At 39.6% G+C, this 13,327-nt stretch overlaps 2 long non-coding RNA genes across 4 annotated transcripts; one reads left to right on the top strand and one right to left on the bottom strand.

Annotated features, from left to right (window-relative positions):
• The first annotated feature begins 4,081 nt into the window (after positions 1–4,081).
• LOC121860106 lies at positions 4,082–12,992 on the top strand. Of its 2 annotated transcripts, none has more exons than XR_006087816.1 (6): positions 4,082–4,189; positions 4,798–4,881; positions 5,126–5,179; positions 7,971–8,057; positions 9,685–9,794; positions 12,879–12,992. It is a non-coding gene; the product is annotated as an uncharacterized LOC121860106 (long non-coding RNA). The 2 variants fall into 2 exon arrangements; XR_006087815.1 differs by having other exon boundaries at positions 4,082–4,198.
• On the bottom strand, positions 6,350–8,064 carry LOC121860107. 2 transcript variants are annotated; one of them, XR_006087818.1, is made up of 3 exons: positions 7,939–8,064; positions 7,309–7,401; positions 6,350–6,411 (listed from the first exon to the last, which is right to left on the bottom strand). It is a non-coding gene; the product is annotated as an uncharacterized LOC121860107 (long non-coding RNA). The 2 variants fall into 2 exon arrangements; XR_006087817.1 differs by lacking the exon at positions 6,350–6,411 and adding an exon at positions 6,695–6,739.
• Positions 12,993–13,327: the final 335 nt, after the last annotated feature.

The raw sequence follows: 13,327 nt of genomic DNA, 5'->3' as shown, positions 1-13,327 counted from the left end.
CCAACTAGAGCCGAGGTGGATTTTCCGTCGGGTCTCTTAATTTCTCTCTGCGCATCTATTTCTTCTTCTATGAGTTCTTTAATATCATTCTTGTTCATATGTTATACTTTGGCGTGGGAAATAGCTTCCCATACCTTCACGGGGCCGTCATCGATGACATTAAACGTTGCTAAGTTGTTTAGCCTGTCTCCAGTCACCGAAGGTGAGGGAGGCTGAGGACTGTGTGGCACTTCTAAGAAGTCAGCAATGACTGGGAGGCATAACACCTCTCACATAACCTCCAGTGTGACCAGCCAGGAACTCCTGGTTAAGTAGCCACTTCCTTTTTTATCATGACCCAGTTTGTCTCCAGCAAAGTAAAGGAATACAGATGTAAACCTTCCTTTTTTCTCTCTCTGGTGTTATCTCTATCAATACAGTACAGGCACCATCTACTTGTAGAGGTTTTCTATAAGTATATGCTGTTGTTTCTTCTCTAAAACACTGTCTGCTGTACTCGAGACTCCAGTATTGGTGGGACTGTGTTGGCTGATGCATGGCTGTGTGCTCATGATCACATTTGTAAATAACTGACGGTCTTAATTTATATGGAAACAAGACTTTTATCAACAAAGTCATTTCATAAGTTTTGAATATATTCTATCTCAATATGCTGTAAAAAAATGTGGAGAGTGAAAATGTTTTTATATTCCTGGGAACTGCCATAGAGCGGGTACCCCTACCAATGAGTTGTTCCAATGATCTAGATTGGAAACTTGATCCACCAGGACTGCCTTTGGGTCTGTTGGTGTAAACACAAACTGCTCCAATACTTAACAGTGACTGAAACAACTGTAAGACATTCTAATGTTCATGGTTTTGATAGTGAAGCTGATTTACATCATCAACTGTACTACAATATTTTAGATAACTGCCTTGGTGAACTCAATGCTGAGTTTGGTGAGCATAATATTAGACTACTTACAGTCATTTCTATTCGTTGGCCAGAATCCAAGACTTATTTATTACTTCCGGAAAATCTTGTCCCATTGGCTAAACTCATAGGTGTCGACACTGAGTCGTCTCTTCTGGTAAGTGAATGTCGTAACATTGAAGATTTTCTCAAAAACATTGGTGAAATTTGAATATCTTTAAAGTGGATGTCGCTGCACAAGCATGGGCTGCCTCATTTGGTATGCAGACACTCATACTCCAGCGCCACGCCTTTGCAATTACTGTGTATATGGATGTTATTAATGGAAGGAATATTTTCTCATTATTTCTCTGTTGTCATTTTTTCATAAACATCATCAGTTTTCATTATTGTCTTGTTGGTTATTTGAGAAAAATTAATTTACATTCAGTTGTTCGTTGCTGTACTTCAGTTTATATAATTCTTTCCTGTAAATGTTATATACTTAAACTATCATTACATATATGTGTGTGTAGTTTAATAATTTATGAATTTATATACAGTATACATAAAATGTTGTGAGCCGACTCATTAGTTGTCATAAATAAAGTTAGTATTCTGTTGTATAATTGGTTTTATTTCCAAATGGTTTCATTATAGAAATTACACCTAATAATGTCATATATGGCAGAGTCGTTAATAAATAATCTTGGCCCTCTTCGTCGTTGAACAGGCCCCCCCCCACTCGGGTATAAATCTGACAATGGGTCTTGCAGATAATTTACGTTTTGATAAACAGCAACGCCAACAAGAAGTCATAACTAGGGAGGGAAAATGAAATATAAGAACATAAGTTTCACTCATTAACCAATATTACTCAAAAGAAATTGGAAATGTATTTAAACTCATTATTATGGGATTTGATTCCAACAATATAATTCTCATAATTTATAATGTGCATAGAATAGGTTTAAGATCCTACTTAACCAAACGAAAAAATAAATAAGGGATTTGTGGAGATAATAGACTCATGAATCTGGATAGTAAAGCCTAAAAGAAAAAAACACAATCAATTTTATATACCGGTATATGGTAATAAAACCACCAATGTGAGGGTCTGTCATTTATTGACAAGTTAAGTACAGTATTACCGGAGTCAGTGTTTATTGGTTTAAGAGCGGACAACAACACAGGCTGCCACGTCATATTTTTTGGTAGATTGTTTACAGTAAATAGTTAATTTCTCTGTGTCAAAGAGCGTGGAGACATCATTTTAGTGTCACATGATCAGTTCTTCACCGTGTTTTACCCCGTACTCTCCGTCATCTTTCATGTCCTGCCCATTACAGGTGATTTATGTTCATAGAGAAGATATAAAAAAATACTGGTATTTATAATTAAAATAAATAGTTGTGTTAATTTTTATTAGTTAATATGATATTATGTCATTTGTTGCCACCCAAAATTTTTTGATAATTTTATGGTTGCAATCAGTAGTTTTGATCATTCTAAAACACTTTTCTTCTATGGCATTTCTGTCACAAATTAAGTTCTGTATAAGTGAGATATTTTACATTTTAGTTGCTGGTTTGTTAACCAATCAGATCTTGGCATAGTCCATCTGTTAGGCTAGTATGGTTTAGATTAGGTTATATATTCTATACTGGTGCAATCAATACAGTATACTTATATACTAATGCAAATTAATTACATACACTGTACACTCTTGTCCTATATGTTCGTAGGAAATGTCAAATTTTCCCCTAAAATCAAAACTTTTTAATTTATAAATTTGTACCAAAAAATTTCAAACAATAGAATCAAATCTATACAACATCTTACATCCATCAAGTATAATTTCAACTTCCAAATGCTTGGTGGTAACAAGTGAAATTTTACCATTAATACTACATCATCCACAGAACAACTGTGGATAATATGAATCAAATATAAACACAGTACTGCGGTACTAAGGGACTCCACCACCACTACCCAATAATGGCTCAGTACAAGTTATGAAGGTGTTATTTGACTGTGCTGGCTGGGCAAATATCCAAAAGGTATTTGACCGTTAGCTGCGGAGATTGTCTATGATTTTAATGGGATTGTTGACAGGATGGCTGTGGGCATTATTACACTAGTCATTACATAATAAATGCTTAATCATTATCTCCTTTGTGATACTCCAAGATGTCCCACTTCTCTTATGGACATATAATGATGTAGGTTGAATTGGGTTAGGTTAGATAAACATTTTTTAGTCTATACCTAAACTGTATCATAACTGTTAAACGTTGAGCTGTTGGTTAATTTAATCATGTTCTATCTTCCTTTACGTGTTCCTATCTCTACTGTGTTACAATAGTTTAAAGTTATCAATAAAATAATATGTAGTATGTTCTGGGGCCACAACAACCTTAGAACCTTCAAGATATTATATTATATTTATAATTTGTTAGTCAAATTGATACAGTAAAACCATTGCTAAATATATTGAATAATAATTATTGGCATACAATAATATGATATATAAGTGAGGGTAAAATAGTGCTATAAGCCGTGCCTACACAGCAAGTCTCTTACCTCCTCACAACTATTATAAGGCTCTCTCTCTCTTACACCACCATAATCCCTGCACACTTATCATTCACACTAAAACACAAATGAGTCCTCACAATACAATATTACACCAATACAAACCAATTTTCTTCAGAATATTTTTCGATGCTGTGTTTGCATGGAGGAGGGCATGGCACACCACACCCTTCTTCCCAACCACACACTCTTCCTCCTAACCACTCCCTCTTCCTCCCATGCACATCCTCTTTCTCCCATCCACATCCTCCCATCCACAAACACTACCTCCCATCCACACACCCAAAAGGTTGGGTGGATGGGAAGGGAGTTGGGATGGGTAGGTATGTGAGTTGGGTTGGAGGGGAGGTGGTGTAGGAGGAGGGTTGGGTGGGAGGGAGGGGGGGTTGGTGGGTGGGTGGGGTGTTTGGGAGGGAGTGTTGGGTATAATGAAAGGTGTGAGAGAGGGTGAGTGTATGGATGGGAGTGAGGGTGTGTGTGGGAGGTCCTCCCTTTTAATGTGGATGGGACTGGGTTTCTCATTTTGCACCAGATTATACTTTCAGGGTGGGCATCAGCTGGTCGAACTCCTCAAGCTGGAGTAAGTCTTGACAATATATAATGTCTATATGCAAGTATTTATGAATGTTATGTTTTAAAGTTTTTTGTATTCCAGGTTTGTTTGTGTGGCTGACTGGACCTACTACAAGGTGCTTCTTGGAGGTAATAAAGGTAAAGTTTTTCAAGTTATAGTTGATAGCACTAACAGCACCGTAGTTAGACGTAGAACGCACAGTAGTAACTCCGCCTTGTTCAGTCGAACATGCCGGTCCCAAGCCCGGATAAAGGAGGAGGGCTACTGCAGTGTTGTATCTACCATCGCCACCTAACAAACTTACATTATAAATTGTTCTGAAAAAGGTAATATGTTCTGTCAGCAACAGAGAAAAAAATTACATATGTACTATGTTTTTACATCTTTGTAGATAGGTAATACGAAATAAAGAATTGAATATACAGTATATTTTTTATTTTCATATGTATACACTACACATTTATTGCAATATACAATAACAGTCCAGAAGCTGATACAGAAATACAAAATATCCTTGGTCATATAGCCTGGTTTTATACCTGCACTGTCTAGGTACAGTATATATATCAATTTACTGGCCATTCCTGCAGTCTTATGTTCTTAAACCTACATTACCAAATATTAGCACAGAAGAAAATCAGAAAACTTGTAATGATTGGCAACATCACTCGATATCTTTCTCCCGTGTCCCGCGAAATCACATTACAGTACCACTACCATTATTATTTCTCGGCAGATACATCAGTGATGGTGAGGCCGTCACATTACCAGCGGTTGTGGATTTCTCAATTCAACCTTTATATTGCAGACTCCACATAAGGTGAGTTTATTTCACTAGACCTCAAGGTTTTATAAAGTATCTTGTCAGGTTTTGGTCCTACACAAAATTTAGCTTTAGATAATAATGGAAGTCTTGTACTTTGTGAATAATTTTGGCCAGGCACAGTACAGATATATTTCTAAATTTATCCGTTACCAAGTCTTTAGGGGGCGGGGTGGGGTGGTGGGGGGTTCATAAGTTGTTTATTACAATTTTACAAGATTTTTTTCTTCTATATTTTCAGGTAAAACACTTCCATTCAGCAATTGGTGTGCAGTGTCCAGATTGTCAACATTTAGTAAGTAAAATTCTTACTATACTTTACTTTCATTTACTGTATATATACAATACTTTCAAATTAATAGTATGTATGCAATCAAAAATGTTCTTTACGGTCATGGCCGATGAATTTCAAAATGAACACGACGCCCTTTCTCTCGGTAAGGTTGTCAAAATCCTTTGTCGGATGCGTCGGTAACTTAAATGCATTATTTGTGCCATCTGTGGGTATCTAGTAGTTTTGATTACATGTACCCAATAGGGCATCACATGGGCATTAGTTTGTAACAGTTGTACGTACAATGAATGGCACTTTGATGTCAATTGGTGATAATTATATGTAATTAATGTATATATCATGTTCTAAGTTACCCAGAAGCCATCATGTGGGTGTATCCAAGTTGATCACTTTAGTTCATGTTTCAGGTATAGTTTACAGTTCTACTGTACTTGTGGTTTATTTAGATCATTATCATTCAACTTCGGAATATGAAATGTAAAGTTTATTCAATATTTATTTATTTATTTATTGTTATACACAGACATTGTAGGAGTACAAACCATTACAAACACCTCCTAGTGCAAGTGCCTTTACCAGTGCAAGTGCCTTTACCAGTGCAAGTGCCTCTACCACTACAAACGCCTCCCCCGGTACAAACGCCTCCCCCGGTACAAACGCCTCCCCCGGTACAAACGCCTCCCCCGGTACAAACGCCATCCCTCAAGCCACCAGAGGCCTTCCCACACTGAACAATTACATATTACACTTAATTTTACAAACCACTAAGAGAAATGGATCCGTGCAAGATATTCAAACCTCTCACAATCCGTTTGATTGATGTCCGTGTATCACGTTGAACACCTTGCTGATACTTCACCTGTGGACGAAAAATATATTAGAAAAAGGAAATTTTTTGCAACCACAACAAAACTGTGACTACCACGATAGTTAATAATGCTACTGTACATAAAGTATCTTGCTATTTTTAATACTTTGTGGCTTTAATCAAGGTTCACTCCTACAGTCTTGAATGCATTAGTACAGTACTTTAAGTATTTTCTCAAGTTTTGCTAAATTATAACAAAAATATTTCGGTAATACTTAACTTTCACATTACACTATTCTTACAGTAGTGTACAGAACACCAATTCTGTTCTTTCTTAGTAAGGTGGTAGTCCTCAAGGTGTGGGATGCTAGACAGTCGTGGTCACCTTGTTGTGTCTGGTCCATCTATCTTGTACACCAACCACCTGCAACATGATTATATTTGTTTTTAGATACTCTACATCTGAATTAATTAAGCTATTTTATAACACAACCAATACACAATATTGAGGTTAACTTGTACTGTATGTTCTTAAATGCACTATTTTAAGTAATATATCAAGTTTTGCTAAATTATATAAAAAAGGTTTCAGTAATACTTAACTTTTACATTGCAGTACACTATTCTTACAGTAGTGTACAGAACACCAATTCTGTTCTTTCTTAGTAAGGTGGTAGTCATCAAGGTGTGGGATGCTAGACAGTCTTGGTCACCTTGTTGTGTCTGATCCATCTATCTTGTACACCAACCACCTGCAACATGGTTTGGATTTAGATCAATCTTAATTAGCCTTAATGTATTACTACCAATACACAACATTTACTCCAGAATTTCTTGGAATCTAAACTTGCATTCTTATATATATGTGATATATCCATACACTCAAACACCCTCCTATATCACCTTACACAGGAGCATTGTCCTTCTCCCTTTTGGCTGCAGCAGTCTTCATCTAGGCATCATCCCCCACATGCCTTCATAGTACATGCTATTTTTTGCATCACATTTTTAACATGCACTCCATTCACCATTGCTTGAGCACACCACCATCCATGCATGAGCGCCCCCACTGTACGAGCGCCCGTCCACTATACGAGGCACCCACCCCCACTGTACGAGCGCCCGTCCACTATACGAGGCCCCCACCCCCACTGCACGAGGCCCCACCCCCATTGTACGAGCGCCCCTGCACTGTACGAGCGCCCCTCCACCGCCCAATGCTCCTCCTTTCCTACCCTTCACACAAAGTAAGTTCCTCCTCTCGAGTCTTACTTCCATTAGTTTTTGGGGATGGCCATACTAAGGTACATAAGTAATTTACCTAAGAAGGCTTAAGTAACATGCTGGGTGTTACATCTTGCTCAAGGTGTCGGTCACTTCCTCTACATTGGCATTCACGTACGTCAGCTGTCACCTGCAACATGTTTAAAGTTGTAATTTATGTACAATGAAGATTAAACATACAATTTCCATCTACCACCAGACTATATGTACTTATACTATCCCCAATTGTTTATTTAAATACCTTATCTACAAAAGATCTTATTTTAAGTTGCATTAGTGTTTTAGTTTTCTTGATACCTCAACAACTAACATTTAGCACAACAATAGTATAGCCAATCATAACAAGCCTTCATCACCAATACTGCTACACTACTAAATCTCTCCACACTGCTTCATACACAACAGTTTACCACTGTTCACTTACTGAATCCTCCCTCCCTTCCTCCCACCCCTCAAGCCCCCTTAGGTATTCCCCTTGACAACTTGGTCACATTTAGCTTGAATGAAAAACTTTACCAACACACCTGCTCACCCCATATGCCAATACACAAGCCATATTGTCCCCCCCCAACCTAATTACAACAAGCCACACCCACACAATGTTTAATGATTTCACAAGTCCCACAAGCTTCCCTTGCCTAAATAAAACTCAGTAAGTTGACTTTACCTGTTCTGGCATTTTAAGTTATTTCTCCTTAGGTTCAGTATGATGTTACTTCTGGCCAGCTTAACCTGAGGAGAAAGTCAGTACAGTACACGATTAGATTTTGAAAAGGAAACTGCAAAGTACGCAAGCTATTGATTTTTAATAATTTAAACAAGTGAAATTTTTTTAGCTTAACTTTCTGAATTCATGATCAGTTAACTTGTGGCAAATTTTAAGTTACATTCTTTAATATATTTGTTATCCAATATATAAACTATATAATAGGTAACTTAATATTAATTTGGGTTAGTCTAGATTAGTTACATTTAATCTATGTTAGGCTGATTAGGTTAGTTAATTTGTTAGTTAAAACCCACCTACTAACAACCAGCTTTACTTACTATTAATCACATTACTACTACTAATGCTCACTAATACTGTAACTAATTGGCATTTAGTCCTGTACATTTTTATAACACTTTATTAAGCTTTCCCAAATCTCTACAGCTAATCTTAATTTGACTCCCAGCTCAGTTTATCTAGACAGTCCACACAGCTCTCCAGAGCCCATGGTAAAATTGCAGTTTCGTCGAATATGCCCTCGTAGTTTAGAAATTCGTTTATCCTGTGTATTTTGGGTCGATTCAATGAAATGTGGCCTTTATTTCCAGGAGAAAGCACCCTCTTTAGAATTATATCCCCCCCCCCCCCAAAAAAAGCATGGAAATCTTTAAAACTCCTTTCTGACATTCTTTGCTCCCTGGTCAAAATGGTGTTAGAAATACTCCAATAAGGTGATCTAAAGGTTGGGGATGGTTAAAAGTCAGGCGTGTACTGGCCGAAACTGCAATAATACCGAGCCCTCCAACACACACACAGTCCTCCAACACACACACACACACACACACAGTCCTCCAACACACACACAGTACTCCAACACACACACACAGTCCTCCAACACACACACAGTCCTCCAACACACACACAGTCCTCCAACACACACACACACCCCCCCCACCCACACACACAGTCCTCCAACACACACACACAGTCCTCCAACACACACACACACAGTCCTCCAACACACACACACACAGTCCTCCAACACACACACACACACAGTCCTCCAACACACACACACCTCCAACACACACACACAGTCCTCCAACACACACACACAGTCCTCCAACACACACACACCCCCACCAACCCCCACACACACAGTCCTCCAACACACACACACTCCTCCAAAACACACACAGTCCTCCAAAACACTCACACACACACAGACCTCCAAAACACTCACTCACACACACACAGTCCTCCAACACACACACAGTCAGTCACACAGTCAGTCTCACACACACACACACACTTCTCCAGAGCCCTCCAACACACACACAGTCCTCCAGAGCCCTCCAACATTCACAGTCAGCCAGGTCCCACACACACACCCTCCACTGCCCAGTGTAGGAGCACAGTGTTGAGTGGTTTATGGGCTGACCATAATAGCTAAGATAATATATAACTAACTTAACTGATGAGGCTGAAGTAACATGCTGGGTGTTAAGTCTTGCTCAAGGTTCTGTCACTTCTCCATTGGCCTTCAAGTACACCAGCTGTCACCTGCAACATGCTTAAAGTTGTAATTTACGTAGAATGAAAATTAAACTTGCAACTTCCATCTACCACTACACCACGTGTACTCACAGTCCCCAACTGTTTACATAAACCATTACCTCCACACTAAAACTATAGCATTTTTAGATCTCATGGTGTTGTCCCGACCTCCGTAAAGTGTCATTAATGCAAGAACGAATGTAAGTGTCGTCAAGACCAACACATGTGGTAACTCCAACGAGAACCAGGCCAATAAGGTAAGAAATAAGGGATTCCAACATATGGTGAGAGTCGGTTAGATTAGGTCCGGTTTATGTTTTTATAGGTTTTTTTTCATTCGCTGAGTCAATATTTTTTTCGGGAAACGCCTCACCAAAAAAACTATAAAAAACGACCAATTTCCGACGGAAATGGAGGTCATAACCGATCTAAACACAAATACGCTAATATTATTTTGTTTTACTTTCTAATTGTTGTGTGAACATACAAATGGACCTTTTGTCACCAGGAGACAACCAAGGAACCTCCAGGTTACGTTACGTTACGTTGTTAGGTTAGTTATGGTGCTTTTTGGTTGTTGACCAATGGGTTTTTCCGATTGTAAAATCCATGGTTGTCCACTTTTAAAAAATTACCAGGAACCTTAATGTTACGGGATTTAATATATACTGTATTCTGAAACGTCTCGCCCTCTAGCCTAGCCTCGCCTAGCCTAGCCCTAGCCCAGCCAGCCCAGCCCAGCCCCGCCCGCCCGGCTCCTACCTCACCTTACCTTGCCCGGCTCTCTACCTCCACCTCGCCTCGCCTCGCCTCGCCTCGCCCCCGCCCCGCCCTTCCCTCCTCGCCTCGCCCGGCTCCTACCTCACCTCACCCGGCTCCTACCTCACCTCCCCCGCCCGGCTCGCTCCATCCCTCGCCTCGCCCGGCTCCCTCCCTTGCCTCGCTATCGCCTTACCCAGACCATTTGGCTCGGCTCCCTCATCCTCCCTCCCTCCTTCCTTGCTCCCTCCCTCCCTCCCTCCCTCCTTCCTTCCTCCCCCCAGACTCCCTCACCTCGCTTCGCCTCACCCCCCCGCCCGCCCGGCTCCCTGCCTCACCTCCTTGCCCGGCTCCCTACCTCACCTCCGCCTCGCCCCGCTTCCGCTCCTTCCCTCGCCCCTTCCTCGCCTCGCCCGGCTCCCTACCTCCTCACACCAAGCCCGGCTCCCTACCTCCTCCACCCCGGCTCCTACCTCCTCACCCCCTGCCTCCTTACCGGCTCCCTCCCTCGTGCCTCACCCCGCCCGGCTCCCTCCTCCTTGCCTCCCACCCCGCCCGGCTCCCTCCCTCCCTCGCCTCACCCCGCCCGGCTAGAACCCTTAATAAATTGTTTCAACTCCCAGAAATCGTAGCTAAAGAGTAAGCAAAGAACTAGCCAGTAAAAATACATCTTGATTCCGCCAAAAATACTTCTATTTGTGTTAAATCTAGTGAATGCGGCGCAGTTGTCAATGGTGAATACAGTGGTGGTGATGAACTGCGCAGTTGTTGAGTTATGACCACCCGGCTCCCCCATAAGTGTGTTGGGCTTCGAAGCAAGAAATAAAAAATAAATAAAACGGTAATCTAACCCAATCTGGTCATTGTACTCACTTACTGGTTAATTATTACCTAAATACTGATGAACGGTTTACGCTCGTTACTCACTACCGGCTCATAGTTTAGGCTCGTTTGTCATGACTCATTTGGCGGTATATTTGACTAAAACATTAAGAAATTACTGGTTAGACGTTAGAGAGCCACTTAATATAATACTAATGTATTTGTTTAAGCTGCACAGTAGGTACCATGGGCCTTAGAGCCCAGTGAAACTTGGGGATACGACTCTATGAACTGTAACAACCGGCCGGCAAGTTTTGGACTTAAATCAGCATTTATTACGCCATAATTAAGTATATTAAACACTACCCAAAAGAATAACCATTTCTCTTGGCCATTTGGACTGTAGGCAGTCGGGCAAAAAATGTACACGTATATAAAGGAGACTAGAGGAGCGGCGCTTACCTGCCTGTCAGCTGCAGTCAGTGAGTGGCGAGTGGTCGGTGAGGAAAGAGACGAAGGCGAGTTAGTCGAGGCCTTATATGTCAAGGTTCACACTGACGTCACGAAGCTTCACTGAATCATTTTTTTGCTTCATTGCAGCATTTGAAGCTTCGAACTTGTATATACGTTAAAATACGTAAAAACGTCAAATTTGTGGCCCGATTTCACTTTTCATTAACTTTAAGGGAATAATACAACGAAAACAGTGTCCCAGAAGGAAAAGAAAAGCAAAAACAAAGCAAAACGGCTCTGTGAGCGGCAGTTTTTGGAGTAACTATTATATTTAATCACAGAAAACGGAGCAGATATTTAATCATAGAAAACGGAGGAGGAGTAACTATTATATTTAATCACAAAACGGAGGGGTAACTATTATATTTAATCACAAAATGGAGGGGTAACTATTATATTTAATCACAAAATGGAGGGGTAACTATTATATTTAATCACAAAATGGAGGGGTAACTATTATATTTAATCACACATAACGGAGCAGGGGTAACTATTATATTTAATCAGTGTTCAGTCGCAGCCAATATATTAAATATTGACCTCATAGATAATTTTTCTATTAAATTTGTTTATATCTTGACAGTCTTGGTCTGTCCTTCACTGTCGACAACAGTATTGAAGTAGTTGGGTTGGTTGGTGATATAGAGATGAACCATTAGCTCTGAGGGTGCAGTACCAGGCCGGTCTCAGTCAGGCCAAGTTATTCTATTTCATGTTTTCTTGGGCCTTTATATGTTAGGGGAGTCCCTCCATGACCCTTGTGTCACTAGAAGGATGATCCCCATCTTTTTTGTTTCTAGTTTTTATTGTGGGTTTTTATTATAGTTTTGGTAATATTGGATATTTTTGTTATTTCTCCTTTATTTCTGCATATATTTCTTTTTTTATTTATTTATTTAGTTTATTTTGTATTTCCTAATTACTAGTTAAAAATAAATAAAAATTTACCAATTGTTCACTCAATTATTTAAATAAATTGTATAAGGATTTAATATTTAAGAGAGAGTCACTTTGGTAAGGGAAACTATGTTAAGTCTTGTTAAGTTTATTTTACTCTCTCCTCTTGGTCACAGATCGTCTTGTTACTTCACACTCTAGTGCCTCTTGAGTTATTCTAAAGGTATAAACTATATTTACTGTGTTATTACCGTACATATGGTGGTCCTCAGTCCACATTCCTGCCACTAGGGTCCAGGTACAGGGTGTATTAATATACCTTCTCAGTGGAAACTTTTCTTTTTTTACAGACACTGTACTGTACGTCGCCGCTCTTCAGTGACTACATCACAACACATTCACGTAAAGAGTTCTCAGTTAAATCAGTCGTTGTAAACAAGGAAATAAATAACTTTCTCCTATTATAACTGACTTTTAACTCACCCTGTTAAAGCTACATTTATTAACATCAGTTGTAACATTAATGAGGGACATCTGTACTGTACTGTACATCAGTTGTAACATTAATGAGGGACATCTGTACTGTACTGTACATCAGTTGTAACATTAATGAGGGACATCTGTACTGTACTGTACTGTACTGTACATCAGTTGTAACATTAATGAGAGATATCTGTACTGTACTTCAGCTGTAACATTAATGAGGGACATCTGTACTGTACTGTACATCAGCTGTAACATTAATGAGGGACATCTGTACTGTACTGTACTTCAGTTGTAACATTAATGAGAGACATCT

This window comes from Homarus americanus, unplaced genomic scaffold (genome assembly GCF_018991925.1).
Source record: "Homarus americanus isolate GMGI-L3 unplaced genomic scaffold, GMGI_Hamer_2.0 scaffold5180, whole genome shotgun sequence".
NCBI lineage: Eukaryota > Metazoa > Arthropoda > Malacostraca > Decapoda > Nephropidae > Homarus > Homarus americanus.
Note: the sequence above shows the minus strand (reverse complement) of the source record. Positions and strands in the feature narration are given on the sequence as shown.